This window comes from Heloderma suspectum, chromosome 1 (genome assembly GCF_057233095.1).
Source record: "Heloderma suspectum isolate Gila_16-S chromosome 1, 16-S_ref, whole genome shotgun sequence".
In the NCBI taxonomy this organism is placed as follows: Eukaryota; Metazoa; Chordata; class Lepidosauria; order Squamata; family Helodermatidae; genus Heloderma; species Heloderma suspectum.
The window spans coordinates 358,503,938-358,511,208 of record NC_139458.1 but is presented as its reverse complement, the minus strand read 5'-3'; positions in this window follow the sequence as shown (position 1 = coordinate 358,511,208).

Below are 7,271 nucleotides of genomic sequence, written 5' to 3'. Positions count from 1 at the left end.
ACCCCTGAAAGATGTCTCCATTTTTTAAAAAAACATACATGACAATGTATCATGACTTTAGAATGATAGTTCTGTTTACCATAGAAGTAGGAATAATGATTGCTAGTTGTGACAGAGACTTTCCACCATATTTGAAATTCATTTAGGCAGATCTGGGCTCTGTGTTGCCATAAATATCTGAAACATTTAATAACCTCTCTTGGTCTGAGATGTTAAAAGGATTGGCAGACTGAACATATTTCTAGTGGCAAAATAAGAGGTGAAAAAGCTTGCTCATAAGGATATTTTCTTTTGATAAAACTTGGTTTTGGATTCATTCCTTAGGTTGTCATTAAATATTACATATGAAATATATTGATGCACCCATTGACTGTGTAATTAAGATCTTACCCTGGCTTATCTTTTTGCAATATCTATTTCCAGTTTTCCAGAATTAGCTTTGAATGTGCTGGTCTTCATTAGAACAAGCCCCAAACCTCTTGATTTGTTTGTTGCAAGTTTTGTGTCCAGAACTAGCATAAAATTATGATTTATACAGTAATTTTGGTACTTTGTTTCTTAGAAATCTAACATTGCAGAGAACCAATTTATTGATCCATGTAATATAAATCCCAGTACACATCAACCCAACACATGAGCCTTTCATTGGGTTCTGTCAGAAAAATGAATTGCTCACTTCTAGATGGCTACCTACTACTGACAGAATCCATTGTGCTGTCGTAGGATTCAGTGGTTCTGTAGCTCCTTTTGGAGCAAGTCATCTAAGAGATTGAAGTTGATGTGAGTTATTTTTCTGTCATACCCTTCATGAAGAGCTAATTGCTTGAAATGTGTTGGGATGAATACCACATGGGTTAATACATTAGTCTCCAGTACCTGTTGGATTTCTGTTTGTTTCTGCTTGTCAGGCTGCCCTTTTGATGTGTTCTATTATTTTGTTTACCCAGTGATATCCTGTACATGGACAATGAAATGATAAAGATTAAGTAATTTTCCGCATTGCAGTTTGTTCAGAAATTATTTGTGTCTCATCGTATATGTGGACCTTGGCTCCGAGATATTAAGGGCTTATGGCTGAGTGAATTCCACCTCTAACTTGGAAGATTTTGCACAAAGGAATGGAAGGAACAGAAACTCCTGGGAAACCCTTGAGAAATCCCTACATGGGAGAGCTGTACTGCACAAAGGGCTTGGAGGTGGGCAGGGAGAGTGGGAGGATGTGGGAAATTGTACCAATCAACAAACTGGTAGAAGGAGAGTGCTACAAAATTAACTCTAATGATGCCGTAGTAGACAGAGGGAGCAATCCTATGGCTGCTAGTCAGCAGCTAGATGGCCATAGGATAAGTGGGTTTCTGGGAACCGACCTTGGAGCCTGCGCTCTGAGGTCAGTTCCTGGAGAACTGACCAACCCCCCCCACGCTGCCTTGCAGGCAGCGCAGAATAGCCCCGCACTCTGCTCTCGGTAGAGGAGCCCGGAGTGGCGAAAACAGGGCATTCTGGGGGGTGTTCTGGGGCAGGGAAGGCAGAAATGCCAGTATGACACATCCAACATGTTGTCCAGTAGCTGCCTCCCCCACTCTGCCTTCCTGTGGCTAGACAGCTAAAATTGGTTGTCTAGCCGCAAATGGAGGGCGGCTGAAGCACGGAGGGGATGATCCCCTCCATGCTACTCCTGCCCTGCATTGGATAGGCGGTTGCATCTGAGTTCGGAAGCAGCCGCCTATCCCCGTAGGATTGCGCCCTAAGGCAAGGGACAAATAAGCTTACCACTGAACTCAGAATGGCTCTGCTGGTCTTCAACAGAACTGCTTCCCTCCATATACTCGCTCATGGAACACTTTGGTTCCTAAAACAGCTATTCCAGGCATCTCCTAACATTGAGCTCTCTTCAAGAGATGTCCGCAGACCATTTGTTGTTGTTCAGTCGTTCAGTCATGTCCGACTCTTCGTGACCCCATGGACCATAGCACGCCAGGCCTTCCTGTCCTCCGCTCTCTCCCGGAGCGTGCTCAAGTTCATATTCATTGCATCGGTGATGCTATCTAGCCATCTCATCCTCTGCCATCCCCTTCTCCTTTTGCCTTCAGTCTTTCCCAACATCAGGGTCTTCTCCAGAGAGTTTTCTCTTCGCATTAGGTGGCCAAAATATTTGAGCTTCAGCTTCAGTATCTGTCCTTCCAATGAGCACTCAGGGTTGATTTCCTTTAGGATTGACTGATTTGACCTCCTTGCAGTCCAGAGGACTCGTAAGAGTCTTCTCCAGCACCACAGTTCGAAAGCATCGATTCTTTGGCGCTCAGCCTTCCTTATAGTCCAGTTCTCACAGCCATACATTACTACTGGGAAAACCATAGCTTTGATTAGACGGACCTTTGTCGGCAAGGTGATGTCTCTGCTTCCTACTATGCTGTCTAGGTGTGCCATAGCTTTCCTCCCAAGGAGCAAGCGTCTTTTAATTTCATGGCTACAGTCACCGTCTGCGGTGATCTTGGAGCCCAAGAAAATAAAATCTGTCACAGCTTCCATTTCTTCCCCTTCTATATGCCAGGAAGTGATGGGGCCAGATGCCATGATCTTCGTTTTTTTGATGTTGAGTTTCAAACCAGCTTTTGCACTCTCCTCTTTCACTCTCAACAAGAGGCTGTTTAGATCCTCTTCGCTTTCTGCCATTAGGGTGGTATCGTCTGCATATCGGAGGTTGTTGATAATTCTTCCGGCAATCTTAATTCCCACCTGTGATTCATCCAACCCGGCGTTTCTCATAATGTACTCTGCATATAAGTTAAATAAGCAGGGTGACAATATGCAGCCTTGTCGTACTCCTTTCCCAATTTTGAACCAATCGGTTGTTCCATGTCTGGTTCTTACTGTTGCTTCTTGACCCTCGTACAGGTTTCTGAGGAGACAGGTAAGGTGGTCTGGTACTCCCATCACTTTAAGAATTTGCCACAGTGTGTTGTGATCCACACAATCAAAGGCTTTAGCGTAGTCAATGAAGCAGAAATAGACATTTTTCTGGAATTCTCTTGCTTTCTCCATGATCCAGCAAAAGTTGGCGATTTGATCTCTAGTTCCTCTGCCTCTTCGAAACCCAGCTTGTACTTCTGGTAGTTCTCGGTTCGCATACTGCTGAAGCCTAGCTTGTAGGATTTTGAGCATCACCTTGCTGGCATGTGAAATGAGCGCAATTGTGCGGTAGTTTGAACACTCTTTGGCGTTGCCCTTCTTTGGAATTGGAATGTAAACTGACCTTTTCCAGTCTTGTGGCCACTGTTGAGTGTTCCAAATTCGTTGGCATATTGAGTGCAGCATTTTAACAGCATCATCTTTTAGGATTTTAAATAGCTCAGCTGGAAGACTGTAATCTCCGCTAGCTTTGTTGTTACTACTGCTTCCTAAGGCCCACTTGACTTCACTGTCTAGGATGTCCGGCTCAAGTTCAGTGACCGCACTATCATGGCTATCAGGGACATTCAGATCTTTCCTGTATAGTTCTTCTGTGTATTCTTGCCACCTCTTCTTAATCTCATCTGCTTCTGTTAGGTCCCTGCCTTCTTTGTCCTTTATCATGCCCATCTTTGCACAAAACGTTCCCTTGAGATCTCCGATTTTCTTGAAGAGATCTCTAGTCTTTCCCTTTCTGTTGTTTTCCTTGATTTCTTTGCATTGTTCATTTAAGAAGGCCTTCTTGTCTCTCCTTGCTATTCTCTGGAACTCTGCATTCAGTTGGATATATCTTCCCCTTTCTCCCTTGCTTTTCACTTCCCTTCTTTCCTCAGCTACTTGTAAAGCCTCATCAGACAGCCACTTGGCTTTCTTGCATTTCTTTTTCTTTGGGATGGATTTCGTTGCTGCCTCCTGAACAATGTTACGGAGCTCCGTCCATAGTTCCTCAGGCACTCTGTCTATCAGGTCCAATGCCTTAAATCTATTTCTCACCTCCACTGCATATTCATAAGGGATATGATTGAGGTCATACCTGAATGGTTTAGTGGTTTTCCCTACGTTCTTCAATTTAAGCCGAAATTTTGCAACAAGAAGCTCATGATGTGAGCCACAGTCAGCTCCAGGTCTTGTTTTTACTGACTGTATAGAGCTTCTCCATCTTTGTCTGCAAAGGACATAATCAATCTGATTTCGATACTGACCATATCTGATTTCAATATTGACCCGCAGGCCATGCTGGGCTATTAACCAACGATCTGCCCAACAAAGGAACAGCCAGCCAGTACCATGAGGCATATCCACTCTATCCCCAATTGCAATCATTATCTCATTACTACTCCTTATGAAACTCTCCGCAGCATTAGGTTCAAATTCTAACTCTAGAATTCTTAACACCTTTATATCCCCTCCACCTCTTCCTTTAGAGAAAACCAGAGAGCAAGTGTGTGATGAAGGGATGCAACCACAATAACCTCAAAATCCACTTGTTGTTGTTCAGTCGTTCAGTCGTGTCCGACTCTTCGTGACCCCATGGACCATAGCACGCCAGGCCTTCCTGTCCTGCGCTCTCTCCCGGAGTGTGCTCAAGTTCATATTCATTGCATCCGTGATGCTATCTAGCCATCTCATCCTCTGCCGTCCCCTTCTCCTTTTGCCTTCAGTCTTTCCCAGCATCAGGGTCCTTTCCAGGGAGTTTTCTCTTTGCATTAGGTGGCCAAAATATTGGAGCTTCAGCTTCATTATCTGTCCTTCCAATGAGCACTCAGGGTTGATTTCCTTTAGGATGGACTGATTTGACCTCCTTGCAGTCCAGGGCACTCGTAAGAGTCTTCTCCAGCACCACAGTTCGAAAGCATCAATTCTTCGGTGCTCAGCCTTCCTTATAGTCCAGCTCTCACAGCCATACATTACTACTGGGAAAACCATAGCTTTGATTAGACGGACCTTTGTCGGCAAGGTGATGTCTCTGCTTCTTACTATGCTGTCTAGGTTGGCCATAGCTTTCCTCCCAAGGAGCAAGCGTCTTTTAATTTCATGGCTACAGTCACCGTCTGCGGTGATCTTGGAGCCCAAGAAAGTAAAATCTGTCACTGCTTCCATTTCTTCCCCTTCTATATGCCAGGAAGTGATGGGGCCAGATGCCATGATCTTCGTTTTTTTAATGTTGAGTTTCAAACCAGCTTTTGCACTCTCCTCTTTCACCCTCAATAAGAGGCTCTTGAGATCCTCTTCGCTTTCTGCCATTAGGGTGGTATCATCTGCGTATCTGAGGTTGTTGATAATTCTCCCAGCAATCTTAATTCCGACCTCTGATTCATCCAACCCGGCATTTCTCATGATGTACTCTGCATATAAGTTAAATAAGCAGGGTGACAATATGCAGCCTTGTCGTACTCCTTTCCCAATTTTGAACCAATCGGTTGTTCCATGTCTGGTTCTTACTGTTGCTTCTTGACCTTCGTACAGGTTTCTCAGGAGACAGGTAAGGTGGTCTGGTACTCCCATCACTTTAAGAATTTGCCACAGTTTGTTGTGATCCACACAATCAAAGGCTTTAGCGTAGTCAATGAAGCAGAAATAGACGTTTTTCTGGAATTCTCTTGCTTTCTCCATGATGCAGCGAATGTTGGCGATTTGATCTCTAGTTCCTCTGCCTCTTCGAAACCCAGCTTGTACTTCCGGTAGTTCTCGGTTCGCATACTGCTGAAGCCTAGCTTGTAGGATTTTGAGCATCACCTTGCTGGCATGTGAAATGAGCGCAATTGTGCGGTAGTTTGAACACTCTTTGGCGTTGCCCTTCTTTGGAATTGGAATGTAAACTGACCTTTTCCAGTCTTGTGGCCACTGTTGAGTGTTCCAGATTTGTTGGCATATTGAATGCAGCACTTTAACAGCATCATCTTTTAGGATTTTAAATAGCTCGGCTGGAATACTGTCATCTCCGCTAGCTTTGTTGTTACTACTGCTTCCTAAGGCCCACTTGACTTCACTCTCGAGGATGTCCGGCTCAAGTTCAGTGACCGCACTATCATGGCTATCAGGGACATTCAGATCTTTCCTGTATAGTTCTTCTGTGTATTCTTGCCACCTCTTCTTAATCTCATCTGCTTCTGTTAGGTCCCTGCCTTCTTTGTCCTTGATCATGCCCGTCTTTGCACAAAACGTTCCCTTGAGATCTCCGATTTTCTTGAAGAGATCTCTAGTCTTTCCCATTCTGTTGTTTTCCTCGATTTCTTTGCATTGTTCATTTAAGAAGGCCTTCTTGTCTCTCCTTGCTATTCTCTGGAACTCTGCATTCAGTTGGGTATATCTTCCCCTTTCTCCCTTGCTTTTCGCTTCCCTTCTTTCGTGAGCTACTTGTAAAGCCTCATCAGACAGCCACTTTGCTTTCTTGCATTTCTTTTTCTTTGGCATGGATTTAGTTGCTGCCTCCTGAACAATGTTACGGACCTCCGTCCATAGTTCCTCAGGCACTCTGTCTATCAGGTCTAATCCCTGAAATCTATTCCTCACCTCCACTGTATATTCATCAGGGATATGATTTAGGTCATACCTGAACGGTTTAGTGGTTTTCCCGACGTTCTTCAATTTAAGACGAAATTTTGCAAGAAGCAGCTCATGATCTGAGCCACAGTCAGCTCCAGGTCTTGTTTTTACTGACTGTATGGAGCTTCTCCATCTTTGGCTGCAAAGGACATAATCAATCTGATTTCTGTATTGACCATCTGGTGACGTCCATGTGTAGAGTCGCCTCTTGTGCTGTTGGAAAAGTGTGTTTGCTATGATCAGCGTGTTCTCTTGGTAAAACTCTATTAGCTTTTGTCCTGCTTCATTTTGTACACCAAGGCCATGCCTGCCTGTTATCCCGGTGATTTCTTGACTTCCTACTTTAGCATTCCAATCCCCTATGATGAAGAGGACATCTTTTTTTGGTGTTAGGTCTAGAAGGTGTTGTAGGTCTTCATAGAACCGATCAACCTCAGCTTCTTCGGCCTCAGTGGTTGGGGCATAGACTTGAATTACTGTGATGTTGAATGGTTTGCCTTGGATTCGTACTGAGATCATTCTATCATTTTTAAGATTGTACCCCAGTACTGCTTTTCCCACCCTTTTGTTGACTATGAGTGCTACTCCATTTCTTCTAAGGGATTCTTGCCCACAATAGTAGATATGATGGTCACCTGAATTAAATTCGCCCATGCCTGTCCATTTTAGTTCGCTGATTCCCAAGATGTCGATGTTCAATCTTGCCATCTCATGTTTGACCACCTCCAGCTTACCTTGATTCATTGATCTGACATTCCAGGTTCCTAAACAATATT